Source organism: Microtus oregoni, unplaced genomic scaffold (assembly GCF_018167655.1).
Source record: "Microtus oregoni isolate MIOR12 unplaced genomic scaffold, Mior012 000015F_ref0000493, whole genome shotgun sequence".
NCBI lineage: Eukaryota > Metazoa > Chordata > Mammalia > Rodentia > Cricetidae > Microtus > Microtus oregoni.
The window spans coordinates 2,903,114-2,914,106 of NW_024543074.1; positions in this window are offsets into that span (position 1 = coordinate 2,903,114).

Consider the following 10,993-nt stretch of genomic DNA (forward strand, 5'->3'; position numbering starts at 1 on the left):
CACCTTGTATGTTAACACTTGCGGATTAGGCAAAAGGCTCTGGGAATACTACCATCTCACCGCCTTCTCAGTCAATGGAAGAGTGTACCTGGTCCTGCCTTCTCACTGACTTTCTATGCATATTGAAACAGTGAATTCTGTGCTTTATTGTTGGGGCCCACAGATGTGAGTCCGTTCCTTGTCAGAGTGAAGACAACAGGTGGCTACAGAGCAGGAGAGATCCTGACCTAGGGTATGGTTAGTGTCTTGAGTATAGAGGTATCCAGCTCCGCCTGGACCAGAGTTTGGAGATGCTCTATGCCTTGTATCAGTTAATAAAGTCCGCCTCCCCACTCCCCTTTTGGAGTGGGGTATCAAAATGTGTTTCCCTCCTGATGCTATTCTGTGTTTCATGTCTTTTCTTTCTGTTGCTTTTTGCTTAATTATGATCCCCACACTCCTTCCCTGGAACACGCCAAGTCCAGCTCAAAGACTTCTCCAAATCTGCCTAATTGAACTGTCACAAAGGCAATTCCGCTTTCTCCCGTGGCGGACCAAACTGGCACAGCTCCTGGGCATCAGCAGTTGGTCACTGCAGAGACACCTAGAAAAACTCTCTTCCTGCTGGGGCTCTCCTGATGTAACATTCATTTAGTCACTTTGATTTTAATTGTTTTCATGCATAAGATGTGTTGACGAAATCCCCTCACTCCAATTCCTTTTCTATCCCGTCTGTCCGTCCCCACCCCACCCCCCGCAGCAATTTCACACGCTCTTGTTTGTAAGTGCTCTTAGTCCTCAGGGCTACTCCCCTGGAGAAGACCGACTCTCCCTCTGCAATAGCCAATCTGACAATGTGTGACTTCACTGTCATCTACAGAGTTCACACTTAAGACCCACGCAATATTAATCCCAGCACTCGGGAGGCAGAGGCAGGTGGATCTCTGTGAGTTCGAGACCAGCCTGGTCTACAGAGCTAGTTCCAGGACGAGCTCCAAAGCCACAGAGAAACCCTGTCTCGTAAAAGACCCACGCAATAAACAAGAAATGAGAATGAAGAATTAGGGCCAATTTTGTGTTTAGACTGGTCAGAGCTATCTTCAGCCTCACGTGGTCCGTGAACCAGATTGGACAAGCCATCTAGACAACAACCCTCATCTCAGCTTTATAATAAATGAAAATGAAACAATACTGCTCCTTCTCCTGTGTCACTGAGAACTTTCACACTCTTGAGCCTTTTGTGTTACCCCCACCCCCAGAGGACCAGATGCAATGTGCAGTTGACATTTCCCAGCATGCCTTCCTGGTCCCTGTGGGGTCGCTGTGGCTCCCTAGATGGTTCTAGAGAAGAACTGCAGCTTCATTTTGTTCTAGTCAGCTCTTTATTGAGCACTTGAATGGAGAGAAGCTGGGGTGCGCATAAGATGAAATCAGCAGACACTATTTTCTGGTGAATTGCCCACCTCTTTGCCCCTGCTGCCCCGATGGTTCCCCAGATTAGCAGTGACAGCAGGCACCCTTCTACCACTGCAGGAAAACAGTTGACGTCGTAATGAGCCTTTCTGCTGGGGGTGAAACAAGCGGCTCTAACCACAGTTCATTATCTCCAGCTGCTCTTACCAAGGTTGAAAAGGGGAAACTCTGCCCCAGGCAGCTCTGAGTCATGACAGAGAATCATTCTTCAATAACCCACTGCCCGCCCGCCCGCCTGCCTTCCCCATCCCCTGTGTACCCCTGGAGTTCAAAGTTGTTTGCCAAGTGGTAGTGCCTTGGCACAGAAATGTTCTTTAGAGAAGATAAAGAGACAAGATGGCAAAGAGTCAGGGAGCCCCGAATAGCTTGAGTTCCAAGCAGTTGTGAGCTGCCGTGTGCGGGTGCTGGGATCGGACTTGGATGCCCTGGGAAGAACAAGGGTTCTTAGCTACAGTCCAGGTGTTGCCATTTTGTAGTTGTTTTTCCAGACAGATTCTCGTTATCCAGCCCTGCCTGTCCGGGTCTTGTGACCTCAGCCTTCTGGGTGTTGATTACACACCTGTGGCAACCCACCTAGAAAAGAAACATTTTGATGATTTTTGTGCTGCTGGGGTTTGAACCCAGGGCCTTGCACATTCTGGGCAAAAGCATTGCTTCTGCTGTCAAACAGCACCAGTAGGCTAAGGATCTCAGGAAAAGCAATTGTGCCAGATTGTCTTAAATGGTCTTTAAATCCATGGACAAGTGTCCTTCGAAGAAAGAATGCAACACACCAGACAGGAGGCAGCATCATGAGCCAGGAGGCGGAGTCTGGAGTGATAGAGTGAAGGATGCTGTCTGTTTTGTTTTGTTTTGTTTTGTTTTGTTTTTCAAGACAGGGTTTCTCTGTAACTTTTGGAGCCTGTCCTGGTACTAGCTCTGTAGATGAGGCTGGCCTCGAACTCATAGGGATCCGCCCGTCTCTGCCTCCCAAGCACTGGGATTAAAGGTGTGTGTCACCACTACCTGGCAAGGATGCTGTCTTAGTCACTGCTCTATTGCTGCAATGAGACACCATGACCAAGGCAAGCATTTAATTAGGGACTTGCTTACAGCTTCAGTGGAGTAGTCCGTGATCATCATGGTGGCAGGCAGGGAGAAGATATGGGGTAGGATGGCTTCCAGCCTGAATGTGAAACTGGGAAGAGCCTGTGCGGTGCGGAAACCTCGTGGAAGAAGCTGCTATACCAGTTTGATCAGTGCAAACACCAGGTACATTTCCCTGGGTCAATATTTTACATCCAGTCTCAGGATCTCATAGTGTACATCTGTTCCCTGGGTCGTCCTCTGATTCTATACTACTACATGCAAAGCTGCCAGGGCTTTCTCTGTCCTGGTGCATCTTGCTTCCTAGCCTCCCTTTTAACCCTCTAGCATCTGCCCACGCCACTGATCACTCTAAAATTTCAATTGGCTGTTCCACCCTCCACTTAGAAGTCCCTTCCAAAGCTCGTGAGCTCACGGGGACCTGGTGAACAAGTTGGCTTCTGCTCAATACAGTGACCTTATCTAGTCTTCAGCTGTAGTCCCTGCCCTCCTGCTCTGTGCTCACGTAGCTCAGGATAGCCTTGAACTCCTGATTCTTCTGCTTCTACTTGCCAAACTCCAGGAATACAGGATTGCACCAGCATGCTTGGCTTGTGCTTACTCATGACACGTCAGTTCTCTAGGACCTACATTCTAAACCAGCATCCTGCTTGCTCCCTGTACTGACTCCTGCTTCCTGCTGTCAGTCTGTGGAGCTCCGAAGACACACATTTATTAAACACCACCTCAAAACAGATGAGGAAAATGCTGAGCTTGGCGGTGTATATCTGTAATCCCAGCTAAGAAGCTAAGTCAGGCGAGTCTTAAGTTCAAGGCTAGCTTAGGTTATAACAAGACCCCTCACAAATTTAAAAAAGAATAAAACCAGCCAGGTCGAGGTGATGCAGGCCTTTGAGCTTAGTACTCAGGAGACAGAGGCAGGCACATCTCTGTGAGTTCGAGGCTGCCTGGTCTACAGTGTGAGTTCCAGGACAGCTAAGGCTGTCTCAAAAAATAAAATAAAACCACATTAAAAGGTGATAAAAATAGGATCTGGAGTGATGTCTTAGCAATTATTGCATGATCTATTCATGCAGGACCCGAATTTGACTTCTAACATCTACTTTGATGGGTGATTCAGAACTGCCTATAACTCCAGCTCCAGGGAATCTGACACACTCCTGTGGCCTCCATAGGCAGCTGTATATATGTGGCAGACATAACACAAATACATAAATTAAAATATATCGTATCTTATTATGTGTATATGTGCACTGAGTACCAGAAGAGGTCATTGGAGTCCCTAGCATTGGACTGACAGATGTTTGTGAGCCTGCAGCCAACACTCCAGGACTCTGCAAGAACAGCACATGCATTAACCACTGACCAATCTCTACAGCCCTAGGAACTCTTTATTTTTTTTAAAAAATATTTATTTACTTATTATGTATACAATGTTCTGTCTGTATGCCTGAAGGCCAGTTGAGGGCGCCAGACGTCTTTACAGATGATTGTGAGCCACCATGTGGTTGCTGGGAATTGAACTCAGGACCTTTGCAAGAGCAGGCAATGCTCTTAACCACTGAGCCATCTCTCCAGCCCCCCCTAGGAACTCTTTAAAAGGCAATAAAATATACAACAGAGAAGCAGACAGTCTTCCCAAGATGGAGACTTTTGCTCCTCACAATTGTCTACACAAGGAACTCATTTCATGTGTGTGTGTGTGTGTGTGTGTGTGTGTGTGTTAAGGTTTTTGTTTTGTTTCCTTTTACTTTTTGTTCTTGTTGTTTTTCGAGACATGGTTTCTCTGTGTAACAGCTAGGGCCAGGAATGTAACTATAGAGACAGGGTCTCACACTGTAGCCCAGACTGGCTTGGAATTCACTATGGAGCCCAGGTTGTCCTGGACCTCATGGTTCTTCTCTCATCTCAAGCTCCCAAAGATCGTAGGTGTGAGGCATCCTGCATAGCTGTTTATTTCTCTCCTATTTTCTTTCTTTCTTTCTTTTTTTTTTTTTTTTGGTTTTTCGAGACAGGGTTTCTCTGTAGCTTTGGAGCCTGTCCTGGAACTCCCTTTGTAGACCAGGCTGGCCTCGAACTCACAGAGATCCGCCTGCTTCTGCCTCCCAAGTCCTGGGATTACAGGCGTGTGCCACCACTGCCCGGCAGCTGTTTATTTCTTTATGGGCATGTGCCTATTTTATTCCCCTGTCTCTCAAGAAGAGCGAGCATCCCCTGCACTTTGTTCCTGCTCCTCGGTACCAATCTCTGAGCACTGGACTCCTCACTGACCATTTAAACGTGCTGTATGTAAAGCACGTAGCATATACGTAAGTTCTACAAATAAGGGAGGCAAGGCTCAGGGAGAGGCCTGGCTCCGAGGTGTAGGGGTTCAGCACTGTACCTTCTAGGGAAAGGGTGGGACCCACGTGTGGAAGAATTGGGGAAGGAGTCGTGGAGCTTGAGCCTAGCTTCCTTCCACTCAACCTTTCTCTGTCTTCTCTCCAATAAAGTTCATAGTCCAGGAAATCCTGTACAAGTGGCAACTGCTCTTAAACTTCCCTGCAGATAAGAACTGTTGGCTAAAGCCGGGCGGTGGTGGCGCACGCCTTTAATCCCAGCACTTGGGAAGCAGAGGCAGGCGGATCTCTGTGAGTTCGAGGCCAGCCTGGTCTACAGAGCTAGTTCCAGGACAGGCTCCAAAACCACAGAGAAACCCTGTCTCGAAAAACCAAAAAAAAAAGAACTGTTGGCTAGAGCCTTTCTCACCTCTCGCCATCCCCCAAGCTGATGTTCTGTAACTCTTTCATTGCCAGTGGTCTGAACTTCCAGCTAACTTCTAAAATTAAGATTTTACTTCAGGGCTGGAAAGATAGCCCAACCATTAGAGACTATGACTCACAACAAAACATCAAGATTTTATTTTATTCTTAAACATACATGGGGGGGTGCGCGTGTGTAGGGGTGCCCGTATGAATGCAGGCACACTTGGAAGCCAGTAGAGCGTGTCAGAGCCAAGGCTCCTGGAGTTACAGGCAGTGTGAGCCAACTGTCACACATGCTGATTCCTCGTGTCCTGTGATCAATACCTGGGGTCTTCAGCAATAGAGTCTTTCCGTGGAGTTCCAGTGGGTAGCCAAGAGCAACAGCTGTCTTAGCTCCTATTCTCTTGCTATGAAAAGACTCCTGAACCAAGGCATCTTATCAAAGAAAGCATTTAATTGGGGGCTTGCTTGCATTTCAGAGGGTTAGTCCATTATCGTTGTGGCAGGGAGCAGACAGGCATAGCCTGGAGCAGTAGCTGAGAGCTTCATATCCTGATCAGCAGACACAACAAGCAGAGAAGGATAGAGACTGGCCCTGACATAGACTTTGGAAACAGCAAAGCCCACCCCCAGCGACACACCTGCTTCCACAAGGTCACACGTACTTCAGCAAGGTCATACCTCCTAATCCTTCCCAAACTGTTCACTCACTGGGGACTAAACATTCAAATATATGAACCTGTGGGGTTCATTCTCATTCAAACCAGCCCCATAGCAACAGCCTGTACTTTGTTTTCTTCGTGGATGTGGCCCATGATATACGTGTGTATGTGTGTATATATGTATATATACATGTATATATGTATATACATGTATATATGTATATATATATGAATGAGGGTGCTAAAGAGGTGACTATATTCACTGATTTACTGTCCTTTAGGAAGACCCAAGTTTGATTCCCAGCAACCATGTTGAGCATCTCATAACTGCCTGTAACCCCAGAGCTTCAAGAGGCTCCAACACCTCTGACCTCTGTGGGGTACCTGTACACACATACACACACACACAGAAAGAGAGAGAGAGAGAGAGAGAGATCTGAAAACAAAGCCAGACAAAGGGCTTGACACGGTCTGACTCACGGTGGACGCTTTAGTATCACCAGGGGAATGTCAGTTGTTTAACACGTAGAATAGGGACGATAGCTGGGTGGCACAGGCCTCTAATCCCAGCACTTGGGAGGCAGAGGCAGGTGGATCTCTGTGAGTTCAAGGCCAACCTGGTCTACAGAGCATGTTCAAGGACAGCCAGGACTGTTTCACAGAGAAATCCGTCTCAAAAAAACAAAACAAAACAAAAAGATAGGGTAGGGACTGGTGAGATGGCTCAGAGGTTAACCCCCTGAGCTGGGAGTTCCAGAGGAGAGATAGGGCCTCTTCCCCCTCAGTGTCTGCTCGGTGCTAGAACCTATGCGAGTGAATATCCTCGTCTCCTTAGCTGGGGACCACGGAAGATGCTGGAAGCTGGGGGCTTAGCAGCTGCCCTCGTGGGAGAAAGGATCTAGAGTCAAGCCTCCGGCCTGTCCTGAACTCCTAAGCCCTCTGGTGGAGAGTCTGCAGTTTACTTCCATTCTGCTCCATTCTGGGCACCCCAGCACGACTTGACACCTCAGAACAATACACACACATCCCACATGGCCTATACACAAGCTCTATAGAAATTGAATTGCAGCTGACCGGATAATATATTAGATTTACCTGTTTAACTTTTGTTTAATTCCATAATGTGACTTTCTTTCTTTTTTCTTCTTTCTTTCTTTCTTTCTTTCTTCCTTTCTTCCTTCCTTCCTTCCTTTCTTTCTTTATTTTTTGTTTTTTTTTGTTTTTTGTTTTTTTTTTGTTTTTCGAGACAGGGTTTCTCTGTGGCTTTGGAACCTGTCCTGGAACTAGCTCTGTAGACCAGGCTGGTCTCGAACTCACAGAGATCCGCCTGCCTCTGCCTCCCGAGTGCTGGTATTAAAGGCGTGCGCCACCACCGCCCGGCCCTTCCTTTCTTTCTTTTTCTTTTTTTTTTAAGAATAACTTTTTTCTAGGTTCCTGTCATGGTCTCCAAATCTAAGGCTGTGACAGAGGCTAAGGAATGGGTCAATAGTTCTGCCATTACTAAAACAGTTAAGCTAAACACCTCTTCCAGGATTTGCCAAATCTAAAGGTCAAGCGGGCTGTACCCACTCCATTTACTTGTCTGTTCCTTACCGTCCACCAATTCATCCATGCACCGATGCATCCATCTATCCACAGGGGCTGTGGTAGAAAGGCTAAGTGCGGTATGAGACTGCCCTCTAGAGGTTGCTCCGGGAAGGTGCAGGTGGGGCGTTGAGCTCATTCCTCACTCAACCCTCATGAACACATAAGGTTAAACTCACTAGGACACACGAAAAGACACGTCAATACGGTTCGTTGCAATGACTCATGGGATGCATTTGTGTACCAAGCCCGCTGGGAGCACCAGGGGAAACTGAATGTCTCCAGTAACAGGAGTTGGCATTGCAGGGCTAGTACCGTCCAAACTGGCCTCAAAGGGTGTCTAGACACTTCCAGTCATCTCTGTAGAGGAAAGCTATTCCGGGTGACAGGAACAGCTCTGTAGAAGGGCAGAATAAATATAGTACTGAATAGCCAAGATACATCTAGCCGGGGAGGGAGGGCCAAGTGGTGAGGAAACCCACCCGACAAAACTCCTGCCCTCAAGGATGACGTCAGAATGCTCACTACAAAGCTGTCGGATCTTAATTCTTGGAATGAGTGCATTGATTTGTTCATTCAATGGGCATTTGCTGAGTGAGCCCTCGCTTGTGCCAGAAGCTATTTTAAGCATGGTGCCTACATCGGGCAACAACAGCACCCACATGACAGTCCTAACCTGCTGTCAGTCACTCAGGTCCCAGAGGACCCAGTGCCCTCTCATGAACTCCTGAGACACCAGTCATGTATGTGCTACACAGACATTTCTGCAGGCAAAACACCCATACAAGTAAAAATTACACATAAAGCCAGGCGTGGTGGTGCACACCTTTAATCCCAGCACTTAGGAGGCAGATGCAGGCAGATCTCTTGAGTTTGAGGCCAGCCTGGTCTACAGAGTGAGTTCCAGGACAGCTGGGATACACAGAGAAACCCTGTCTTGAAAAACAAAAATTACACGTAAAAGTAAGTTAAATCAAAAAGAAATTTTAGATTTATCTTAGATATACGAGTGTGTTAGTTGCATGCATGTCTGTGCACGACACACATGCCTGGTGCCCTCAGAGGCCAGAAGAGGGCATCAGATACCCTGGAATTGGAATAGAGATGCAGTGAGCCACAGTGTGGGTGCTTGGTCCTTTGGAAGAGCAGCCAGTGCTCTTAACCGCTGAGCCATCTCTCCAGCCCCTTTTTCCTTTTGAGAATAAGGTCTCTTGCCCAAGATGGCCTCAAAATCACTGAGTAGCGAAGAATAACCTTGAACTTCTGACCTTCCTGTTTCCACTGCCCCATTGAATTTCAGTTCACCATACACAGTACTTGTGCTGAGGATTAAACCCAGGACCTTCATGAATGCCCAGCAAGCATTCTACCAACTGAACTACATCCCCAGCCAAACTAACTTACCTTTTACGATAGATAGATAGATAGATAGATAGATAGATAGATAGATAGATAGATAGATATGCAGAGTAAAGATTAGGGGTATTGTTGGACTCTAGCGTCCAAACACCGAGAAGGAGTCGCCCCCAGAGACCATCTCACACACCACAGCCGATGCAAAAGCATGAGGATTTTATTAATTCTGTCATGACAGGGTCCCCCAGCATTCGGGAAGCCGAGGGACCTCGAATAGCGGGTACAGTCTACTTTTAAAGGGGCCACAGAAGCAAGTGGGGTCATTCTTTGGCTATTCTGATTGGCTTATTCGAAAGGGCTATTACCAATAATTGGCTGGAGAGCTGTTACCAGATCAGATGAGGTAAGAGGTATCAGATCCCTTGGAGCTGGAATTACAGAGTTTTGAATCGCTATATGGGTGATGGGAATTGAATTCAGTCCTCTTGAAGATCAGCCAGTGATCTTCAACCGACACTTTTTTGACCCCGTTTCCCAGGGGACCAAACCAAAACATACGTATATGGGTAATTGTTCAGGAACTGAGTACATGTGAGTGTAGCTGTTAGGTCCTTGGTTCCCAGGGGAGGAGGGGAAGCACTATGGCACAGAGGCTGAGAGGATTCAGAACTGTCAAAAATGGCTTCAGGATTGTCTTAAAGTCTTACAATATCAGGATAGGGATTGGGCAATTGCCATATTAAATGGGGGCATCTGGTAAGCTTTCAGTAAGACCCAAAGAAAACTATTGAGTGAGCCACTTGGTTGCAAACAGGAACCGGAGCAGAACACCCAGGGGAAGGGAACTCACCAGACAGAGAAAGGGGGTGAGAGCCTTGATTCTGACTAACAATTACGGTAGCCACGGAATTTGCAAACAGAGTGTGAAGTGGTAGAATGTAAGGACACACTTGGGTGATAGCAACAGGAAGATCAAGAGTTCAAGGTCAGCCTCGTCTAAATAACAAGTTCAAGGCTTCATTTGAGTGGTCAGTTGGTGGCTCTGTGGGTAAAGGTGCTCACTGCTTCCCTGATAGTGAGTTCAAGCCCTGCTAATGACACGGTGGAAGGAATGAACTGACTTTGGCAAATTCCTTTCCTTTCTTTTTTAATTTTTCACGCTTTTTTAAAATTTATTTTTATTTCATGGGCTTTGGTGTTTTGCTGGCATTTTTATATCTCTGGGAAGGTATCAGATCCCTTGGAGCTGGAATTACAGAGTTTTGAATAGCTATATGGTTGATGGGAATTGAATTCAGTCCTCTTGAAGATCAGCCAGTGATCTTAACTATGAAGCCATCTTTCCAGCCCACGGCAAGTTATCGTCTAAACTCAACATATGTACTGTGGCACACACGTGCCCCCCCACATATACATAGACATATGTACTGTGGCACACACGTGCCCCCCACATACACATATACAAGACAGGGTTTCTTGGTATACCCCTGGTTGTCCTGAGCTATAAACCAGGCTGTCCTCAAACTCAGAGACCCGCCTGCCTCTGCCTCCTGAGTGTTGAGATAAAGGTGCACAGCACCACAGCCTGGCTTCAGTTTTAATCACAGTTTTTAGGGGAGAGCACACACGCCACAGCATATATTCAGGCTTGAGGCAAGGGTTCATGTAGGTGTTGTTGGGCATGCTGTGGCACGCATATGGAGGTCAAACAACTTGCAGGAGTTAGCTCTCTCCTTCTGCATATTGGGGCCTGGTGTTCAAACTCAGGCCATTAAACTAGGTGGTGGGTGCCTGAACCTCTAAGCCACCTCCAGCTCCTTTATCCTATTAATGGGTTAGTTTTGTTCAACTTGTACTTACTGTCATTTGTCTCTCCCTCCCTCTGACCCTTCTTCTTTTCTTCTTTTTTCTTTTTCTCTCTGTGTGTAAGGGGTTAGTGTGGACAAGGTCTAACTGTAGAGCCAAGGCTGCCGGCCAACATGCAGTTCTCAGGGCTGGAGAAATGGCTCATCAGTTTAAGGGTACTGGCTTCTTTTCCAGGGGACCCTGGTTTGATTCCCAACACCTACATTGTGATTCACTATATCTATAAATGCAGTTTTAGGGTAT